Consider the following 21,912-nt stretch of genomic DNA (forward strand, 5'->3'; position numbering starts at 1 on the left):
CACACCCCACCCCCGCCACCCTCCTGCAAAAATAGAGCACAGAAGCAGATGCACTGATACTGGATTACATCACTGGATAGCATGTGGCACGGAGGGGAGAAAAAATAAGAAAAGACAAATGACATTTTGCTGCCGTAGTGTGCTATTTTAGTGGTGATGGCTTGACTTTTGGCCCAAACGCATATGCCAGTGGCAAGGCTAACTCCAGGGACTCACAAAAAAGAATGTGTGTTCACAGCTGTACTGTACACCAATACAGATTACATGTTTTCAGTGTTGCGGCCACAACAGAATGCTAATTAACATACTGGAGCGCTGAGCGCGGCTGCAAGGGCCTTATTGTTCCATTATTTCATGAGGCCCAGCTGCCTTTGTTTATGTCACTTATCCTCTCGTGCCACAGGTTTTTACTCCAAAAATACTATCCCCATACAACGTTAATATTTAAAAAACAAAGAGGTGGCAGATTGTCATTTTTGTGTCAGTCTCAAACTGCAGAACTGTTAAGCTGATCTGGTTCGGTATTTAGAAATAATTTAACAGCCATATTCAGACACCGCCTGCATTCCAACATAATGGCCGAATACTTGAACCAAGCAAATGCATAACTATCCTGACATCACTTATGAGATTTAGATTGGTCAGTTAATGGAAGTCTTTACCAGAATCAATACCATAACAGCTTCTTGAAATGAATGTGATTTTTTACACGGAGTGCTGCAAACAATAAGTACAGAAATATACTACCTTTGTACCCGGCACAGAGAAGCTAAGCTGCAAAATTAAGAAGCAATTACATTTTTGCAAACTAATATTACAGTCGATTATTAAAAACAAACACTTTCAAAAATATGTACTTACCATTAAATAATGGGAGAGCATTACTCCCTCCCCCCACACCTGATTAATCATTCTTTTACACTTTTTAATAGCTGTTTCACCTACTGGCTACATTATCAGGTTGCTATTAAGTACTGATATTAACGATTGATGTAATAATGATTAAATGTAAAGCTTTTTTTTTTTGGTAAATTTTTTTTCGTAATCCCCATTCAAGAGAATATTAAATCGAGCTAAATTAGTTTTTCTTCCTCTTTTGCCTAGGTTGTGCATAAAAGTGACACCCTATAAAATACAGGTTTCCTCAAATAGTGTCCCACCAGCTATCTATACGTGCCACAGTCATGTGCAGTCGCGGTCACGAGGGCTGTTGGCTCAAGCTCAAAATGTTTATGGCACAGTGCTTCCCCGAGAACACAAACACCCTCTTATGACACCAGGTACCATAGTTGGAGAAATAGTAACACCCCAGCACAGATGCCACTCAACCAGAGTCATACATTAAGTTAGAAAAGGTCTCCCCTAAAAAGTACAGCCCTTCACTAATCAAAGCCACAGTGTCACTCAAGAACACGAAACCTTCCCAGCAGCCAATTGAGTGAACAAGCCATGGCGGCTCTTTAACGAGTTTAACGGGTAATCTCAGATAAATGGAGGGCCGCTTGAAGTGTCTGTCTCCTCGAGGCAGTGATGAGAGGATTTAGGGCGCTCTGCATCCCAAAGTGCGCGTCACCGACACTGTGCCACAGGTGTGTCGCCAGCTATGACACGTGCTCTCTGGGCTGTCGCCCTCCCCCGCTGTGGACACAACATAGATTTTTTTTAATTGGATCCAGGAGCTAGCTAAATTACCCAACTGCTCTGTGCTGAAACCCCAGCTAGCTTATATACCAATAATAATAAACTTCCCATAATAGCAGCTCAGCCTATTACTGTTTTTTTCTCTTAACCTAAAAGCAGAACCACTTTATTCTGACTGCAGCCACCGAAGAAACTCCTGAATTGGTTTCCTCCTAAAAAATTGCTGGAGATTTACAGAAGGGACCCAGGTAAATAACATTCAATTACACACACACATATTTTCATAGGGGAACCTGCTTATCTTATGGTTCCGGGAGAAAATAATGTCGGAACTCATCCCTTTGTAATTTGTGGGAGAATTTTCCCTCTTCCTTTACAGGGTTAATGTACTAGGTCAAAGCGACAGCCAGTCAAAGCCGCGCCCTGTGACCGTGATACCAAGGGCTGGGGCTGCAGGAGCCAGGCCGGTCCGACTCGGCTGATACGGCTTCGGTTTGACCAGCTACATTCAGTGCACTCACGTTCAGTTTGCAAAAATAAAAGAGTCCCGCGCTTCCATTCTGAAAATCAGAAAAGTCTTCAATTTATACATAAGTGATCAAATCCTCTAGTGGGCAAAAATAACGTCGTCAAACTAAATGCATGTTCCCACCATTTTGGACATATTTCTAACAATCTTAATCCCACTTAAATTTTGTGAAAATTCCACTGAAGATTTAACCTTGTGCCCTGGAAGCTGAAACCGGTAACAGTGAATAGCAACAAGGCAGTGACACACTAATAAAACCATTACGGATCACATACATGTGACGTCTCATGGCCGCCAGAAGCACATGCGAACAGCGGCAGGGACACAGCAGCGGCCAGCAAGGGCAGGGCCGTCTGTGGGGACTGGCGGGAGGACAAGAGTGGGTCGCACTTCACAGGGAGTTTGCTGAAGGGACTTGAAGGGGCAGCTCATTTAGAAACTGCAGGTGCTAATCGTAGGTGGATGCAGACAGCTGGTACACAAACGTGTGTCTTCCTGAGGCCCAGAGCCACGTCCCGACCCACTGGTCCCCCGAACCCTGTCATGGGAGTCCCCTTCAGCAAAGGAGGTGGGCTGCCCAGGAAGCAGCCTCACAGGCCCTCCCTGGGCCTGCTCGCGGCCTCCTCCCCGGAGGGATCCCCCCAGAGCTGGGGCCCAATTCCACTGACACAGGCTCAGTTTGGCTCACATGGCAGTTTAAGAAAACTCCATAAGTGTTGTCTACTTGCAGGAACTGGTTGAGAGCGATATGAAAATCCAGGTTTCTGATTTCTTGGAAAACCCAAAGGTCTAATAGCACCAGAACCCATTCCCAAGGGTCTCCCCGGGCTGGTCACTGCGGCGTTAGAGTGTTGCAGCCTCAGTCTATGCCATTTGGAGGCTGCTGCCCAGAGAAAAGGGGGACAGTCAGAGAAGCTCCCCAGAGGACAGCCGGCAGGTGTGCAGGAAGAACAAACACTACCTTCCGCTCCAGGCCTCACCCTCCAAGCTCAACCAAACATGGCTGCTGGAGCAGCTCTGCCCCAGGCAAGTCCATCCGCCTCCCCGGCATCATGAGAAGAATGGATGAATCCTGGAGGCCCAGACATAGGAGGGTGGGACAGAGACTCTGCTTTTGAGTATCTTCACGTCTAGGTCAGGAGACCAGGCAGCTGGTGGAAGACGGAGGGCAGACCGTGTGTGAAGACTTCGACACCCATAAGCGATCCCCGTTTTCAGCCTGGGGAGAGCCGACAACAATGCTGACAGCAGGGCGCAGCAGGCAGGACGGGGACAAAGGGAGGAAGGACAGACGGAGGTGGGAGGGGAGAGTAGGAACATGGGAGACGCCACACGTGCCTGTCCCTCTCCGTGTCAGCGGCCAGAGGCCGGGGTCAGAGGGCGCTCACCCTGGGCGATCCCAGGCTCTGACTACGCAGCACGCAGCTGCACAGCCCCCGAGCCCCTGCCGCGCCTCCAGCCCAGACCTCCTGAATCAAATATGCATTAAAGGGCTCATGGGCCCCCCAGACAGAGAGCTCCGGGGCCACTCCAGGCTCCCACCTCCATGCGCCCTGGCCCTGGCCACACAGGGCGTGTGCGGGACCGGGCTGCAGAGAGTCCCATGACCGGTCCGTGCATTCCTGGCAAAGGCACGTTCCCAGGCCACCTACCTTGGCGGTGTTCTTTCAGACCATCAATAAATATGGCTTCAGTAGTCAGATGGTATTTAATTAGCATTAAACTCTTTTATTTCATGTAAGTTAGAGCCTCGCCTGAGACACTTCATTTGAAAAGTAACCTGGCACTCAAGATTAAAATGAAATATTAGCATGTCAGCAGGAGCTCATCACGGTGTGCTCCCCTTCAGCCCTGCAACCCTGCAGGGGGGTGACACCGCCCTGCCTCCACCTCCCCAGCAAAAGGGATTCAACCTGGGGGGTTTTAGGGATGAGAGCTCGCACTTTCTAACATGGAAAAGGGGGTATGGCCTCTAGGAATTGAGAATTGGAAAAACTTATCCTTGTCAACGTTGGAATCAAATTTTCATTCTTCTGCCTGGATTCGCCTTCTGCACCACGAAGCCATGAAGCCAGCCCCTGCCTCGGGGCCTTTACACGAGCGAGGACACTGTCCAGGGGCTGCCCTGTCCTCACAGGGCTCCGCCTCAGTGTCACCTCCCCAGAGAGGTGCCTTTCCTGATCTCTCAATCTCAGCTAGGCCTGGTGTCTTTGCTTCATAGCGCCCTACTTTAATACTCTGTGTGGTGTATGTCCCTACAGACAGTTTTCTGGTTTCTTCATCTGTTTGTTTAACTGTTTATTGCCTGCCTCCTTCAACTAGAATACCAGATACATGAGGGCAAGGACTTTAATTTGTTCTCTGCTATATTCCCAGGGTCTGAGACAGTGCCTGGCTCATCGAATGGGATGAAAGAAATAAGAAAGGGAGAGAAAATACATAATATAGACAGACACATGCATACATAGATGATATATAGACAGATGATAGATACATACATACATATATACATACATAGCTGACAGATACATATACACACACACACACGAGAGGTGATAGATAGACACATAGATGATAGATACAGGTGTAATTAAAAAATACAGTGAATGTTTAAATTTTAAAAATCTTATTACAGTAAGAGACATGTTGCCAAAATACTCCCCCCTCACTTCAAACACACTTTTCCCATCATTCTTGCCACTTTCTGAAGCAGTCCTGGAAGTCCTATTTCATGAGTGTCTTTAGTTGCACTGCCGTGGCTGCCTCCATGCCCTGAATCATTTTGACTTTGGGGAAGAGCCAGAAGTTGCCTGATACCAGATCCGGTGAATAAGGTGGATGAGGACACACCGTAATGTTTTCATTTGACAGAAACTGCCATATACCAGTAGTGATGTGTGACACGGAGCGTTGTCATGATGGAGGATGATTTACGGCACGCTTTAAAACACACCTCCTGTCAACCGTAGCTCACACCCAACTGACAGCACCGAAGAAGTTAAAACTTGTCACACTATTACTAAGGTTCCCATATTGAAGATTCTTGCCTTTCCATTGGATGGCACTCGGCAGCAACATTCATCATATTGTATGATTGCAACAGAAAAGCTCCGTGTCACACATCGCTTCCGGTACGGCAATTTGTGTCAAATAAAAACATTACGATGTGTCCTCATCCACCTTATTCACCGGGCCTGGCACCGTGCGACTTCTGGCTCTTCCCCAAAGTCAAAATGATTCGCAACATGGAGGCAGCCACGACAGCGCATCTAAAGACACTCACGAAAGAGGACTTCCAGGACTGCTTCTGAAAGTGGCAAGAACGATGGGATAAGTGTGTTTGAAGTGATGGAGAGTATTTTGCGGGGTATTGATGGAAATGTGTCTTTTACTGTAATAATGTATTTTTATTTAAATATTCACCATATTGTTTGATCAAACCTCATAAATACAGATAAGTAGACAGATGATAGGCGAAAGGAAGAAAGAAAGAAAGAAAGAAAGAAAGAAAGAAAGAAAGAAAGAAAGAAAGAAAGAAAGAAAGAAAGAAAGAAAGAAAGAAAATAGGAATGGAGGGAGAGAGATGGATGGACAGAAGGACGGGTGAGTGGGTGGACAGATGGGTGGGTGGGTGGATGGACAGACACAGACTGACAGACAGACCGCTAGCTCAATAGATCAGGCACCTTATAACACAGACGAGCACGGAGCCTACGCTCAGGAATCTTGCAATCTAGAGAAGTGAGAGTCAGCAAGCAAGGCCTGGCAGCCGCTCACAGCATCATCAGATGTGACCAGAGCTGCACACGATTAAGTGACAATCAGGGATTCTGAGGGCAGGGCTATGAAATCAATGGAGACCTTGCTGGGCTGGGGGTGAGGAGGGCCTTCATCAGGAGAGGTGGCTTCACCAGGCCACATAAGCTAGACCCTAAGAACCCGACCCTGACTGCACACAAATACTCCAAATGGTCATGCTGACTCCCAAAGGCTTGTGTGCAGACCACTCAGGCACACTAGGTGATTTTAGGTGACACACAGGAAAACTCTTTTTAAAGAAAATTAATTAATCTTATAGTATTTTAGCATTTAATATGGATAACTGGCACATCAAAGCAGAGATTTCTTAGGTATTATTATTTAAGGCAAAGATAAAAATAATATTTAATTAAAAGAAGTGTGTCCTCTTGAAAAAGTATTTAAGTCTACAAGCAGGTATGATCTGGTAAAAATACCAAAAAGCGGTGTGTGAGTGATGGAGTGGCTGTTTTAGAGCGTGCTGTCCCCCCAACTCCACAGGCCTCAAAGGTCTCGCCCACAGGAGGCCTGGCTCTGCGGGACCTGGTCCCCAGCGGGACTGGCAGAGGAGATGCAGGCTTGACAGCCTTCCCCTGGATTTGTGGAAGTGGCAAGGATGTGTCTGGGCACACCAGGCCCCCCTGGCAGCCATCCCCCGCCTGCCAAAGCTATGGAAAGCTGGACGTGCTCTGAGAGAGATCCCAGGCTGGTCCTGCCTCTTCCAGGGGCGGCCACGGAAGCCCCAGCAGGTTCCTCCCCTTTTAGAGGAGAGAAAAGGGGGCGGAGACAAAAGACAAGAACAGGGAAGAGAAAAGAATGGGAGAGAGGGAGGGAGGCAGAAAGGCTATCTAAAGACCAAATGCTGAGCAAACTCCTTATCAGGAAGAAAAATTTTCAAATGGATGAACTCTATTTATACCCTGAATAAACAAGATAATTACGTGTTCGTTTCATAAGTTGTGCCTTGTGTCCAAGACCAGCAGCGGCCATGAGTGTCTGGACCTCACAGAAGCATGTCTAACAGCCTTGGGTCTTGACCCCTGACCAGGAAGCGAGGCTTAGCGAACTCTTTCACACTGTGATCAAGGCGTAAAGAGAGGAGTTGCACAAACTAACATTTTGCTCTTGGAAATGAAGTATCAGCAGAAGAGATGATGAATCTGCTAATTGTTCCATTGTTCTCGCCCGCTTGCAGCACTGGCACACACCCCTTGGTCACCCAAAGAGCATCTTTTGTATGTGTATGAAAAGAAAAATGGGCAGGACCCTGAGGAATATAAGTATGTGTGTGCATGTGGTTCTTTTAAAGAGCAGTCCCTATTTTATTATTTTTTTTAAAGCCAACATGGTGTGTCCCGTCCGTAGCCGGGGCCTGAGAGTGCGGGCAGTCTGGACATCCCAAACCTAGCCCTGTCGCTGCTTTACCTCTTTCTGGGGTCACTCTAAGCCCCAAGCAGGAGAAGGGCAAAGATGGGGTGTTTTTTCTCCCCACTCCCACTGCCAGGTTCCACACTAGCGTGTGGTCTCTGGATGCCCGCTCCAGGAGAGACCCCAGTCAGTCGCAGATGCCCTAACCTGGCACGCAGCTCCTCTCAGCGCTGGGCACCGACCACGCCCCCACTCACACCTACTTAAAGCCCAAGTCCTGACAAAACAGAGCTCTGTCCTTCCCAACACCAGTCCTGTCCTCGGTTTTCCAGTGCCCCCCACCCAATGCCTCTGCTGGGATTAGCCACCTCAGCGCGCACACACACGCCCCTACCTGCAAATGCTTCCGGAAAATTCCTGCGAGCAACTTCCCTCTTGCCTTCCCCTCGTCTATTTATGAATATCTTCCTGGTCCCCAAAGTCTGGCTCCGGTACCCGCTCTCCATGGGGTTCTTCCCGGGCCACAAGCGAGTCCGGCGTTGCGTTTCTTGAAGGACGTACAGTGCTGAGCACAGACTGTGCACACAGCCATTACAAGCTCCATACCATGAGTCTGCTCCAGAATTGTACGGGTCTTACTACCCAGTCTGTCCCTCAGGACTAATGCGCGGCTCTCTGCTGAAACCTCTGAGGTGGCACTGTCACGTTCTCTCTGTGTCTCCTGCATGTGTGCCACGCAGGACGCAGGTGGTAGGACAAATGAGCAGGCTGCACACATGTGAGACCCCCAGGCCTCTCTGCCCCACAGGCACACCTCTCCAGACCCGGTGTCTGGGAATTCTTGGGGACAGGCCTTGGGGCCGTGCTGAGTGGTGGCCCTGGGACAGCAGCACCCTGGAGGGCCTTCCAAGCCTACACCCTGACTGAACCTGCCAACTCCCCACATTCTCTCCATGGACAATCTGGAAAATGGGGGACAGGATGGGAAATACTGTCTCCTCCAGCCAGCAGCCTACAATTCCGGGGCTCGCCGCAACTCGCCAGGTAGGAGGTAACCAGGTAGGAGGATTTTGTTGCTTGTGGCACAAAATCCAGACCAAAGTCTTCAGTCGACTTCACTCTCCAATTTGTCTCTGACTCTGAAACAAGAACCCTCAATAGCCCAACAGTCCATTTGGAGGGGGACAGAAGCTGTGGCCTTAGCTGGAGGTGAAACCTCAAATACAGAACCCTCTTTAAATTCCCATTTTGCTCAGCCTGCCAAGGGCAGACGGGCACAGTGGCCCTGGGCCTGCCTGTTCTTCATGACACGGGGTCCCTTCAGCCCAACTCTGCTGAGCTGAGGCAGGTGTGAGCATCATCCCAGGTGTGAGCATCATCCCAGACCCAAACAACCAACGTGACTGCCAGCAACTCCTGGCAGTCTCTCTCTCTCTCTCTCTCTCTCTCTCTCTCTCTCTCTCTCTCACACACACACACACACACACACACACACACACAAATGCACACACAGGCACACACACGGGCGCGCGCACACACACGCACCAGGGAAGGCCTGGTCTCCCCTGGAAGATTACAAATATTGAAAGATATAGAAGGAAAAACAAGACGTTTTGCGTTTCCCCCTGGCCTGTTACCTTGCTCAGAGACCATCTGGGTCAGTGAGAGAAAATGCACCATCGTGTACACTGACCTTTATCCCCACAAAAAGTTAGAAGGTTTGTGCCCACTTTACTCTTTGTGCATAATCTTCCTTTTCTATTTTAATTAGCATGCCTCAAACAAGGACATTAGTTTCAAAGTCCACAGCAGCACCGCAAAACCATCCAAACAGACCTGTCTTTCCACCCCTTCCTGAAGGAGGGAAGGGAAACCATACTGGGACACTTGGGACCAAAGAAGGAAAAAAAGTCCCCACTTAGGTAGCAGCTGCTTCCTCAGTCTACCCACAGTGTCCAGAGACCCTGGAGAAGCCAGAGTCTAGAAGAACAGGCACAGAGAAGAAAAGGGTCACCCTGCAAGCAGCTGGGAGGCCCGCCCAGGGGCAGCAGCTCAGCAGCGAGAGGGCTGCGCCCTGTGTCGCGTGGCCCTAGCAAACTGTCTTTACAAGAGGGTGCTGGGGGGTTCTTATCTTCCACTGTGCACTGGGAAACCCACCTGCCTGGTCCCTAGGACGGGCCCACCTCTGCTCTGAAAGACAGGGACCTGAGAGTGACAGCTCACACACTTGGGATGAGCTTCAGTTACATGGAGACCATACCACGGGCAATGGTGAAACGGATACTGTTAAACTAAGATCCCACCCAGACCCATCTGGCTGCACTTGTGCAGCCTCCCATGCTGCACTGTGAGGGACAGACAGACAGACGGCCACGGGCGGGCAGCAGCAGCGCGGCGCCATGGGTTAACACGCCCCTCTTAGTTGTGGTGTCTATTTGCAAAGCTGACCTAATGCATGGCCTCGCAGCTCTCCACCCCTGAAGGGCCAAGAGGGCCACAGAAGCCTTTGTCTAGTGGCAACAAAGGCAAAGTCATGGCGGAGTGGACCCTGAAGTGACGCAGGACGCACGCCCGGCAGCCATCAGGGGCCCCGCCCACCCGCAGGGAGCTTGCTGGAGCAGGTGCGAGAGACGGGGCAGAGGGAAAGTCCACCGCCTGCCTGTAGGAGCCCCACTCAGTGCCCAGCACAAGCCCAGGGCGAGGCGGCACAGCTCTGCCCCGCCAGCCCCCACAGAGGAAGATCAAATTCAGGTTTTGACACCATAGTTGACGCTGGTCACTAGACTTCACCAGGCCGCCCCCTGGGTTCCCCTCGCCCCAAGAGTAAAACCCCCCAAAGGCCTTTCCATGACAACCCAGCTGTAAAGCAGAAAGCATTGTCATTCGGTCCAAAAACAAATCAGGTGCCATGAAAGGGGCGGCGTAGGGCATGAAGGTTCAGTTTCCAGAAATGAAAGAAGAAAAGAAAGGAGGGAGAGAGGGAGGAAGACAGAGAGAGACAGAGAGAGAGAGAGAGAGAGAGAGAGGAAGGAAAGAAAGAAAGGAGGGAGAGAGGGAGGGAGGGAAGGAAGGAAGGAAGGGAGGAAGGAGAAGCCAGCAGCCGCAGAATCACCGGGAAGGAGAACGTGTCACCAGGACACGGAGCAGAGTTGCTGAAGCCGGAGGAGCAGGATGGCAAGAAGGGTTAAATTTATGTTCCATTACAAGTCCCCTTTTTTTTGGTTTCATCTTCTCGGTAAAACACATAACTTAAAATGAAATCAAATATTAAAAATGACAGACTATATAAGTGCTGTGAGTAACTTCAGGTCACGGAGGGAGGGAAAGCCGGCAAGTTGTCAGGGACTATCTGTCAGAGTGAATTAGAAACAATCAACAGAGACTGAGGGAAGGCGATTGTTATTAAGCAGCGGGGCTGTGAGCAGGCTGCCCAGATGTGGCCATGCATATAAAGGACAGGAAACAGCAGCTTAATTCAGGAAGCCCTGGCGCACAGGGCAGCAGACAGGAGAAGAGTCCTTTGTCGCTAATAAGCTGGAAGTTACTTTGATAACAGCAGGGTTAGGCCGGAGAATAAAACACACTGCTTCCACTCCCGCACACCATTAATATCACGGAAACGTGGTCGGAAGGACTGAGCCGCCCGGGCGGGCTGAGACAGCGGCCTCCCCACGGCCGGACACCAGGCCCCAAGGCCCCATCTCGGCCAGCGCCGCCCCTCCTGCGAGGGCTGGGCTATTTTTGGCCACATCCGACGACTGTCACCGTCCAGAAATGTCACATGGCCAAAAGAGAATCACGATAGTATTTCATTATTTCCCAGCGTCAGGCCCGCTGGTTTCGGTGGCCTGTGGGGAAGGTGTGAGCTGGGTAACCAGCCTCCATATAATGAAGTCCACGGATGCAGCAACGAAAAACAATTTTACATGCAGACAAGGCCCGATTTCATAAGAAATTACTTATGCAGGCGTTCTGCAATTATCCTGTGATACTTTCAGGCAACAGTCTGACAGCAGTTGTGCAAACAATAAAAGGATTACGGAAATAAAAACAAATAATATCACACACGCAGAAACTCCCGTTGCAAGTGGACCGGGTGAGGGGAGCCAGGCGGGGCCAACAGGACGTGGGGTCAGAGTCGAGCCAAACCCCTGCCCAAGGGCTGGCTCCACAGCAAGACCTGCAGCCCACCTGCAGGTAGCTGTGTGGGTCACCCCATCCCGGAGATGCAGGGCCCTCTGCTTGCCTCTTGGGGGCCACCAACGCATGAGGAGCAGGAAGGGATAGGCAATGGCTGGGCTGAGCTGCCTGCTATCTTCTCTCTCATACCAGGTGGCCTTCCCCTCACAGGAGGCCAGGAACTTCCCCAAAGCAGCCCACGATTGGCATGGGACGGGGTGGTTCTGTCACCCAATCCTGGGGGCAGGCATCAGGCTCATCCATCACTGTGTCCCCATACTAGACACAGGCAGGTGCCCTGTAACTCAGGCACTGGGGAGACGGAGGGTGGTGGGGTGCACAGGTCTGAAAAGGGGTGCCCTGACCCCCTTCCCCAGGAGTGACATTGGACGACCACCTGCCCGCCTACACGCAAGGACCCTGCCCTGCGAAGGACCTGTGTGTCAGATGTGCGCCCCACTCATGCAGCCTGGACCTGGGCCTGGCCTCCCTGTACCAGGAGAATGCAGGGCCCAAGCATGAGGCCTGCAGCCTGCAAATGTGCTTTCCCTGTGGATTCCTGCGCTTCCCGAGCCTGGTGTCCTGTGGGTGGCTCAGGGCGCCACTGGCTGGTGCTTGCTGCGTGTCCACTGTGTATGTGTGTGACCCTGGGCTCATGCTGAGAGCAGAGTCACATGGCGCATGCTGCGGCCCACCCAGTCCAGACACATGTGTGTTGCCGAAAGTATGTTAAAAACTGAAATTAGTGGGCCAGCCGAGTGGCGCGATGGTTGAGAGCTGGCTTCAGATGCAAGAGGGCCCCAGTTCAGATCCCATATATGAGGGCCAGTGGCACTGCCCTCTACAGCTAAGAGGCTGAACAACAGCTCAACCTGGAGCTGGGCTGCTGTGAGTCGCCGGCGATGGCGTAGGCTGCAGCCCATGTGGCAGTGGGTTGCCATGGGCTACCGTGTGTAGCCAGCAGCCAGCGTGAGGGTCCAGCAGCCGCCATGAGCGGCTGTCCAGAAGCGGGCGACTGATCTGCCTTACCCGGGAAGAGCGCAGTGATGGTGCCAACTTGGGCCAGTGAAGCAACGTCCTCCACAACTAGACTGAAGAACAAAAAGACAGCAACTTGTCTGTTCCCCTTCCCCGAATTCCCCAAGCTGTTCCCTTCCACTAATTCCCCAATGCTGTTCCCATCCCCCAACTCCCCAATAAAAATCTTTATTAAAAAAACAAACCAAAAAAAACCTGAAATTAGCTGCAACACTGGGGTGAGTGGGGGAAGGGCTGTTTTACTTTTCTTTCCTTAAAAACTATGACTACCTGGGAAAACTCTGCCCACTTCCCCAAGTGGCTGCAATTGGTGAGAGCTGAGCGGCCCCTCCAATGGGGTCAGCTCTCCCCGGGCGCTCTGCACACACCCGGCTGCAGGCACTGACCATCTGGACCCTGAATGTGGGTTTTAGACAACTCCCCAGAGAGAAAGGAGGCCTGCCCAGGACACAGGGTCACAGGCTGGGCCAAAGCCTCTCTGGGTGGCCCCCTCCCCAGTCACAGCCTGGGGCAGAGTCCAGCCCTCCTGGGGCTGAGCGGGCTTCAGCACTGGTCACGCGCGTCCAAAGCCCCCAGGGTTCTGTGGCCCTGCAGCACGCCCACCGGAATGCCTGGATGCGTGCTGGGCGTGGGCGAGCCTGGGCTTTGCAGTCGCCACGTTCTGGGGAATTTGGAGAGCATGTGGGCTTTCTGTGCATCGGGTTTGCTTAAGCCAAAGAGCAACAAGTTCCACTGATGACAAACAGCAGAGGCGAGGGGTTTGCCTGCGGACCACTCGCGCTGTGCCAGGGACTACACGGGGGGCTGTGGGACTGCCAGACAATAGAACACAAGGCCTGCCCCCTCACACACACACACACACACACACACACACACCTCCTTCCAGCTAAGAGTGGCCCCCAGCTGTGCAGCACTGCCTGAGGGGTGGCCTGTTTTGTACAGGTGAAAACTGGGCGGGGCACATATGTACCTGGGTCTCATCTGGCTCAGCCGATGACCGATGATGACTGGGTGGCGAGACCTTGGGAGAGCCCCCACGCTACTGGCCTCGGTCTCTCTACCCATCAAATAAAGGTGGCTTTGATCACCAAGGTTCCTGCTGGCCCTGGAGATCTGTGGGTCTAAGTGACGTGGAACTCCTGCACAGGGCATTGGCTTGACCACAGCACCCGGGCTGCCCAAGGGAAGAGAGGCCTAAAGTGTAACCACCAAGAATTGTTACCCATCGCTATTGAGGGCTGCAACGAAGTCTGTGAAACCACCCCAGGAGCCGGAGCTGCCGGAGCCGTTCCTGTTCCACTTCCGGTTGCAATCAATAAAGGCCCTTTGTACGGTGGGGAAAAAAAAAAGAATCGTTACCCTTCACTCATCCTGCCTGTTATTAGATGACCTTCCTCTCATGAACGCGAGGAGCCTGCACAGGCTGCGGCAGATCGCACCCCATCAACAGAGCCCCAGAAGCCTTCCCCCTGCAGCGCTCCCCAAGCCCACAGCTGGGGGGCTCGGGCCGCCTTGGGCTGCACAGGAAGCTCATGCTGGTCACAGGAGCAGCCATGGGGCACTGTCATGCATCCCCAGTGCAGCTGGCCAACTTCCCCGCACCCATGGGGCCTGTGTGCCCGACTCCCAGCTTGGACAAGTCACCAGGACGTCCCTCGGGCCACAGTGAACAGCACATCAAGAGCTGCTTCAAGCCACATGCAGAATTCTCACTGGCAGCATCCCCAGCCTGGGAAGGGGGCGCTTCCCCAGACGCCCCTCTGGTTAAAAGCAACACACACATAAAGGAAAGCACCTTCCCGTGGTCTGCGAAGCCACACCCCTCCCCAGAGCTCCCTGTGCTCCTGCCTCGCTGGCTGCACCCCAGGCCCTTTGCACGTGCTGTGCCCTCTGCCAGGCATGCCTTTCCGCCAGACCTTCACCCGGCTGGCTTCTCCACGTCCTTCAGACCTGTCGCTCCCAATGTGCCTTCCTCAGGGGGCCGTCCCTGAGCACCCACCCCTTCTCAAGTACAGAAACCCCCTTCCCCTCCCTCACCCCAGGCGTTTACCACTACCTGACACCATCTTAGCCATGTGGCCTTGTTTTTTGCTTCCTTCTCCCAGATGTGAGCTCCCTGAGGGCAGGAAGTCTGTCTGTCTACACCCGGGCAGCTCCACGGCCAAGGGACCAGGCTCCAAGGTCAGGGCGAAGCACGCTCAGCCCTTGACCTTCCCATCCGCCAGCTGTGTGACCTGAGGAAGGCCACTTCACTGACCTCAGTTTCCATACCTGGAAAATGGGAATGACAGTATCTGCCTGCTAAGGGACTGGGGGTGGGGGTTGCGCTAAGATGGTCCCCAGGACCTCCAGCCAGAACCTGCTCCACCCACCCTCCCTCTCGGGTCAAGTCAGCGCTGACCGTGGTTTTCTCCGGGGCACAGCGAGGATGACGGATGCACATCCCACCGCAGTCAGCGCTACGGGGATTTCGCAGGGCTCTCCCTCCCCGAGCCTGAGCTCTCCTGGTAGAGATCAAACCCGACGCAGAGCCCCACACACGTATGCAGGGCTTATCATCATTATCACACAGAAATTACAATTATTCACTCCTCCTCTGCGCTCCCAAAGCACCCCCAGTGCAGCGTTTAACTAAGGTAATTACCGTGCGGGAAAGCTGTTGACTCATGAGTCTGCACCAGGACAGCGGGCCCGCCTGGGGACAGCCATAGCCACAGTGGGATCAGCACCCCAAGTCCACGGTCCTGCCCGTGCCTGCGTAAAGTGGGGGCCACTCTGTGTCTGTCAGGTGGAGGGAAGGCCTATGGCCTCTGAGATACTGTCCTTCTGGGCGTCACTGGGCTCCACAAGCCAGCACAGGCTCCTTCTGAAGGGCAAGGCTGAGGCGGGCGGGCAGCCAGGCCAGGGGCTGTGCCTCCGATCCCTGGGCTCACCAGAGAGCCACACTGTGACGGGACCTTCAGTCGTTGTCTGATGTGTGTGGCAGGTTCCATTCCTGACAGGCTGCTGAGGTTTTCTATGCAACAGTCCACATCGAAGCCAGCCAACGGGGTGGCCATTGCAAAGCCGCATTCATACAGAATTCTACACACATGTTTTAAAAGTCCAGTGCCCTTTTCAAAAGATTGGGAGGACATCGGTGCAGAGAGGTGGGAGCCAGAGTCCCCGCCAGGGACCTTGAAAAGTCCAGAAATGGTCCAGGGTTCTGGGGATAGGGTCCAGCTCCAAGGCCGGTGCTCCTGGGCTGCAGGGGCTGCAAGTCAGTGAGAGACCGGGAAGGAGGCGCCTGTGAGCTCTCCTCCCATCTCTAGGCCCTGTCCCCTTTCTGGTCTCCAGGGCACAGAATTTTCTCCCAACTATGAAGTTCCAATCCTACTTCCAGGTCACATGACCCCCAAACCGCGGCGATGCACATCTTCCAGGCAGGGACGTCTTCCCGCCTTCCTGCGCCGATCCCAAGGACATCGCGTCTTTGTTCCTCATCTGCTCTGAGGCCCGAGTCCGCCGAGGCGACTCACTCTGCAGCGTGCACGCCTCCGAGGCAGAAAGCCCGGCCAGGCCGGCGCCACCGTCCGTCTGTCCTAAGGGTCTTAGCCACCGCGCGCAGGACGGCTACGTATCCTTCACAGAAGGGGCTCCGGCCGCTCCAGCCCCCCCCCCTCTCGGTCTCCCCACCAGGTCAGACCCAGCGGTGTCTCCTTGTCTTCCCTTTCCATCCCAGTGCGGGCCAAGGGGACGTGGCAGCCCGCTCGCCATGCCACCTCGCCCACCTCAAGAGGCGCGGAGCTGCAGTGTCGCGGGCCCAGCCGGCGCGCTGCTCCCCGGGGGAAGCAGCCTCGCCCTTCGCTCCCTACCTGCAGCCTCGGCCGTGAAGCCGAGCGGGGCCTCCAGAAACCTGAGCATCCGCGCGGCAGAATCCTTGCCATCAATGTAGCAGCTAGATATTGCGAGACGCCTAACTCCCCCATCTGTGTTTTGCCTCCCAAGAGGGAAAATAGTCTTCACAGACGTTCCCTTATCTGGCAGGCAAGTTCTAAACCTCACTGGCAACCACAGGCTTGTTTTCCCAAGCAAACAGCTATGGAACCAAAAATCGTTCTGCCTGCGATATGCTGAGGCGGGAACTAGCCAACAGCTCAGCCTGCGGGCGGCCCCCATCGCCAGAGGTCCCCAGTGCGCCCAGGAGCCGGGGCTGGCGAGGGAGGCCCAGCTGCTGACCAGGCCACCACCCACCGCGCCTTTTCCTGAACACGGATACACCCGCCACAAAGCTGGTGGAAACCACCCACCCAGGTATGAAGGCAGCACTTCCTGAGTCACGTAAAGGGGGTAAAAGGAAGGCAAACGCCCACGCCTTTTGCCACAGGCACCGTCTTCCACCAGAGTACACGAGGCAGAGGCACCGCCGCCGCCCTGGGCCCTGCCGCCGAGCGGGCCGTGGCGCCCCCCACCCTCACTCCGCATTGGCCAGCTTTTCCCTGCACACCTCCCAGCCCCTCCCACTCTTCATCCCAGGACCCTGCACCCGTGCAATTGCTAATAAACCAAATCGGATGATAACTGTGGAAGCCTAATTGATAGGGGCCTTTATCGACTGGCCTTGATGTCTATCTGAGGTTCTCAACAGCCAAGATTTAAATGTTTCATTTTATTTTTAACTTTCCCTTTTCCACATTTCAGCAATGTCAGGCAGAGAGGTATGGTTTTACTATCAGAAAGAGTCATGGTGCAGAATAATTTATGACTTCAGCTTGGGCTTTCAGAAAAGCTATTTCAAATCTTCACTTTGATTTGGTTGTATCAAAACTACTCAAAATAACAGCGGCACTTTCTTGGAACCAGAATATGATAGCAGCTCCTCAGGATTTCAAACCGAAGCCTCACATTTATCCCAGAAGAAAACTTGGGAAAGGAATTAAGCCACAGAGGGGAACACGACATTTTTTCACGACTCTTTTGTTCCCCTCCCACCCAGCCCCAAACGCACACAAGCCTCCCCCGTGGGAAAAGGTCCTGCCAGCTGCCACTGGCCCGGAGCTCCTTGGGCAGGTGGAGGGCCCCTACCTGGGAGGAAGTCCCTGGCTGGGAGGAGATGGAGGGGGGCTGTTGGGTTAAAATCTGTGTTAGGTCAACGGGACAAAGCAGGAGGCAATGCTGTGTGTCCAGGGCAACAAGCTCTAATAACGTAAGACTTACCTTAGCAGCTTAACTGCATACTTGTCTTAAGGGCTGTCAGTCTGATGAGAAATACCCCAGCAAGGATGCCACCGATCCAGGCACTGACAGATTGCCAGAGGGGCGTCCCGGGTCCCTATCACAAAAGAAAATAGAGAAAGAAATGATGTAAAGTGAAATGTAACAAATTCACCAAATCACAGCACTATGCAGAGGTCAAGGAAATTCAACGGAAAAGGTTAAAGATGAAATCAAACCCGGTGTGTGAGAATGAAAATCCATCCCAATGCAAGGCCACCGGTGACGTGCGGTAGACAAGAAGCTAAATACTGCCTAGCACTGGGATCTTTCATTTTCATCAGATCAATAAAAGCTTATATTTATCAGGACTCCAAGCAGCTGCCACTTCTGACAACCTCCACTTTATTTCCTCACTCCTTGCGCTGTATCAGGGCAAAAAGGAGCGGAGAAGCCGCTTTTAATGCTATTTACACCTGAAGACACAATTCCATTAAGAGGTCCTGTTTTGTTAAAGAACCAGGGATTGATATGATTCTATTGGCAGGAGCGGAAAGCCCCTTTGTTCTGCCCCCATGCCCTCTCCTCCGCAGCCCAGACCAGCAGGAACATTTCCTAACACCAAGTCCATGCTAGCACTTTTTTGTTCAAACTCACCATTTACAAAGAGAGAAAAGGCTTTCTGCTAAAACAGTTACCACTCTAATCATCTGTACAACAATATTTGCTATCAGGCATTCTAAATAGATTATCACCAGTCCATCTGTGTCATTATTGATTTATAAGGCTTTAAGCAGCTTTAGAACGGAGGTTTTCCCACTGAAGGGTTTCTTGTCTAAATCAGGGCTGCGCTCAAATACAGCAGCCATCACTCAGGATATTGTTCTTAAAATCATAACAAGAAGGAGAAAATGATAAATTGCTTGTAATATACTGATCCAAACTGATATGCAAATCTTGTTTTTTAAATATATTACTTGAGTAAAAAGAGGCATCATTAACATATGAATGCTATATGCAAATGACGGTGACAGAGCAGATGTTGGCGCATGTAATTGACCTATATGTGAATTGCATCAGAACCCTTAACTCTATTAATTCACTACCCAGTAACTAGATATTGTCCAAAAAGTACATTCTTTGAAACCATATACTGGAAGCAGAGCTGACAGGGTTCCAAGGATTCTGAAACAAGGTCACTGTCACTAGTATTTTGCTGTCATCTGCATTCCCCTTCTTATGGATGACATCATCATGGGGCCGTGTAAATCGATCACTTAATAGCATTTAGAAAATACTGCAGTGGGGAACAGGTTATAAAAAAAAATGCCCCAGTTTTATTCTTTTTCTTGGCAGAAATGTCATACCTCTTAAACTGAGGGTTTGTGCATGAGTGCACTGTGAAACACACAGATGCCATTTTATTCCCCGTCTTTATTTTTCCACTTCTTCTCAGAATGACATTAAATTGTATTAAATAGCCTTTTGTCCACAGGGCACAGACCACCCCGCATATGATAATGTATTAATGCCCCACGTTCCAGCCACTGAGCTGAGACATTCTGAGACTTGGAGGATAAGTATGAAGCACCATTGTGTGTACAGCCTGCTAACGACTGTGACACATACTAATAGAAACATACCTAATAAATTACTGCTTTCAGGTCTAGCAAGCTGACATTTCTCTGCAAGGGACAATTTTATATTTGTGGCACAGAACAAAATTGCTTCATATGAAGCCACTGTGGATTAGCATAAAAATTAACACTTAAATTTCAGCTTATTTTCCACCCTCTCCTCCTGCCACAACAATCAATTCCTCTTATAAATCTGATTAGATTTTATGATGCTTATTATTCAGAGCATGTCTCAACACAGCATTCACAGGCTTGAAGACTATTTGTTTAAATAGAAAAAAGAAGCAGATAAATCTATAGGTATTTTTTATTACCCCATTCCCCACCAGTTTCTTTCTCATATTGTAACATCGGTAATTGATTGCACACATTAATTAACATGTAAGGTAGAAATTCTGCATTATGCATGATTTATTTTCCTATCTGGCGAGTAGGTTTGTCTGCTGCCCTTGTGTTTCTAGGACGTTGGGCTCGATTCTGGTCCAGACATAAATGCCGATGCTCATTGCTCCTGAAAGTTATTAATGTCAGATATGAAATGAGATTTTTGATTTCACCTGCTTACTAATCCACAAAAGCTGTTTTGAGTGATGCAGGCTTAAACGCCGAAATTTGAAATGATATATTGCTATATCTGATAACATGCAAATATGTTCATTAGGCATAATTTAGCAGGAGAGAATAGCAACACTTTTATAACAAGTCTAGGTCAAAAATGGTTGTTAATTAAACACGTCATGAAAAATGGCATTACAAGGAGACTGTCCAGCGGACACCAGGCTTTCTAATGATATGTGTTGATATGTGTCCGACGCTCTCCACTGAAACGGAGGGGAAAAGAACTTTCCGAGCGTGTCACATATGCTAAAGGAAGGTGAACAAAACCATACCCACAGTAAGAACCTCAAATCGGCCACGTATTCTTCTTAGATTTTAATGGTAACAGGCTATACTTCTCCATTTGAAGATGACATTTCACTCTCTGTCTTAGTAGCTTCGAGTGATTTATATGGTTGACTCCTTCACAAATAAACCAGAAAAGAAATTAATATTATACCCGGCCACACTGCTGGCTGCCCTGAGTTTATGGCTGTGTGTTTTAAATCAAGTAGAGCGATAAGCCAAAGAACAGTTGGACGGTGAGGGCAGGGAAGGGCGGGGGCTGAGGTGGACAGAGGATAAGCACAAGGAGGAAGGTGTGCGCCTTGTCAAGAGGACGCTTCCGTTGCCTAGGGAACCAGGGCACAGTAAGGACTCTTCTGATTGGCCAGGAGTTGAAGTTCTAGGAGGGCAGGCCTCTGATACACAGGTAAACAGGCCACCTGAGCTTGGCTTCTGGCGAGGGGAAGCTTCATGAGTCTGGGGGAAGGAGAGGACCTTGATAATACAGTCTAAAGGCGGGGGGGGGGGCAGGATGAGCTTCCAGCGGGCCCCCAGGAGGCCTTCCTGCAGGGAGGAAAGCGCTTCGAGTGGTAAAGGCTGGACACACCTTCTGGTGCCAACAGGTGCCCCAAACAGCCTGCACGTGTGAAAGCCATGCACCCGTGTTCTAACTTATCGAAAGGGTCCTTGCAGCCAGATCTACAACACAGTCTGTAAAGCAGAAAGGCTCAGGTATGCGTTTGGAGTCACCCATGGTAAAGGAAGCTGAGTGTCAGAGCAAACGGCCATCTCAATCAGCCAAAAAACATCCCCATGTCAGCCCATCAACCTCTGTTTGCAACATCAACTCGGAGCTCCATGCCACCGTTACCGCTAATCCTTACTCACTTGGCAGAGGCAGGTCCCTCCTCAAATAGCTCACGTCCTAGTGTAAGACACTCTCGTCCTCAGCCTGGCTTGTGGCCAATGTTACTACTATTGCTAGAAATCACACCTCGTATTTTCTTCTAGGAGTTTTATGGTCTCGGGTCTTTATTTAAGTCTTTAATCCACTTGAATTTGTTCTTGTATATGGTGTAAGGAGGTGGTCCAGTTTCATTTTTTTGCATGTGTCAGTCCAATTTTCCCAGCACCATTTACTAAATAGATTATCTTTACCCCAATGTAAATTCGTGCTTCTCTTGTCATAGACTAACTGCCAGTATATGCCTGGATTTAATTCTGGGCTCTCTATTCTGTTCCACTGATCTATGTGCCTGTTTTTATGCCAGTACCATACTGTTTTGATTACTGTAGCCTTGTAGTATGTTTTGATGTCTGGTAGCGTGATACCTCCCACTTTGTTCTTATTTCTCAGGATTGCCGTGACTATTCGGGGTCTTTTTTGGTTCCATATAAATTTTAGGATTATATTTTCTATTTCTGTGAAAAATGCCCTAGGTAGTTTGATAGGAATTGCATTGAATCTATATATTGCTTTAGGCAATATGGACATTTTAACTATATTAATTCTTCCTATCCATGAGCATGGAATGTTTTTCCACTTGTTTGTATCTTCTTTTATTTCTTTCTTCAGTGTCTTATAGTTTTCAGAGTACAGGTCTGAGACCATAAAACTCCTAGAAGAAAATATAGGGTCAAAAATTG

The 21,912-nt window shown here is 50.8% G+C and overlaps 1 protein-coding gene across 1 annotated transcript in view; it reads right to left on the bottom strand.

Annotated features, from left to right (window-relative positions):
- ZNF536 (zinc finger protein 536) overlaps window positions 1–21,912 on the bottom strand; it is a 416,602-nt gene that overhangs the window by 288,118 nt on the left and 106,572 nt on the right. The window contains exon 3 of the mRNA XM_019642730.1: window positions 17,750–17,864. The gene's annotated coding sequence lies outside the window, so the exon portion shown is untranslated. The remainder of the gene's footprint in view (window positions 1–17,749; window positions 17,865–21,912) is intronic.

The sequence above is a fragment of the Hipposideros armiger genome, unplaced genomic scaffold, assembly GCF_001890085.2.
Source record: "Hipposideros armiger isolate ML-2016 unplaced genomic scaffold, ASM189008v1 scaffold_4, whole genome shotgun sequence".
NCBI classification, from domain to species: Eukaryota; Metazoa; Chordata; class Mammalia; order Chiroptera; family Hipposideridae; genus Hipposideros; species Hipposideros armiger.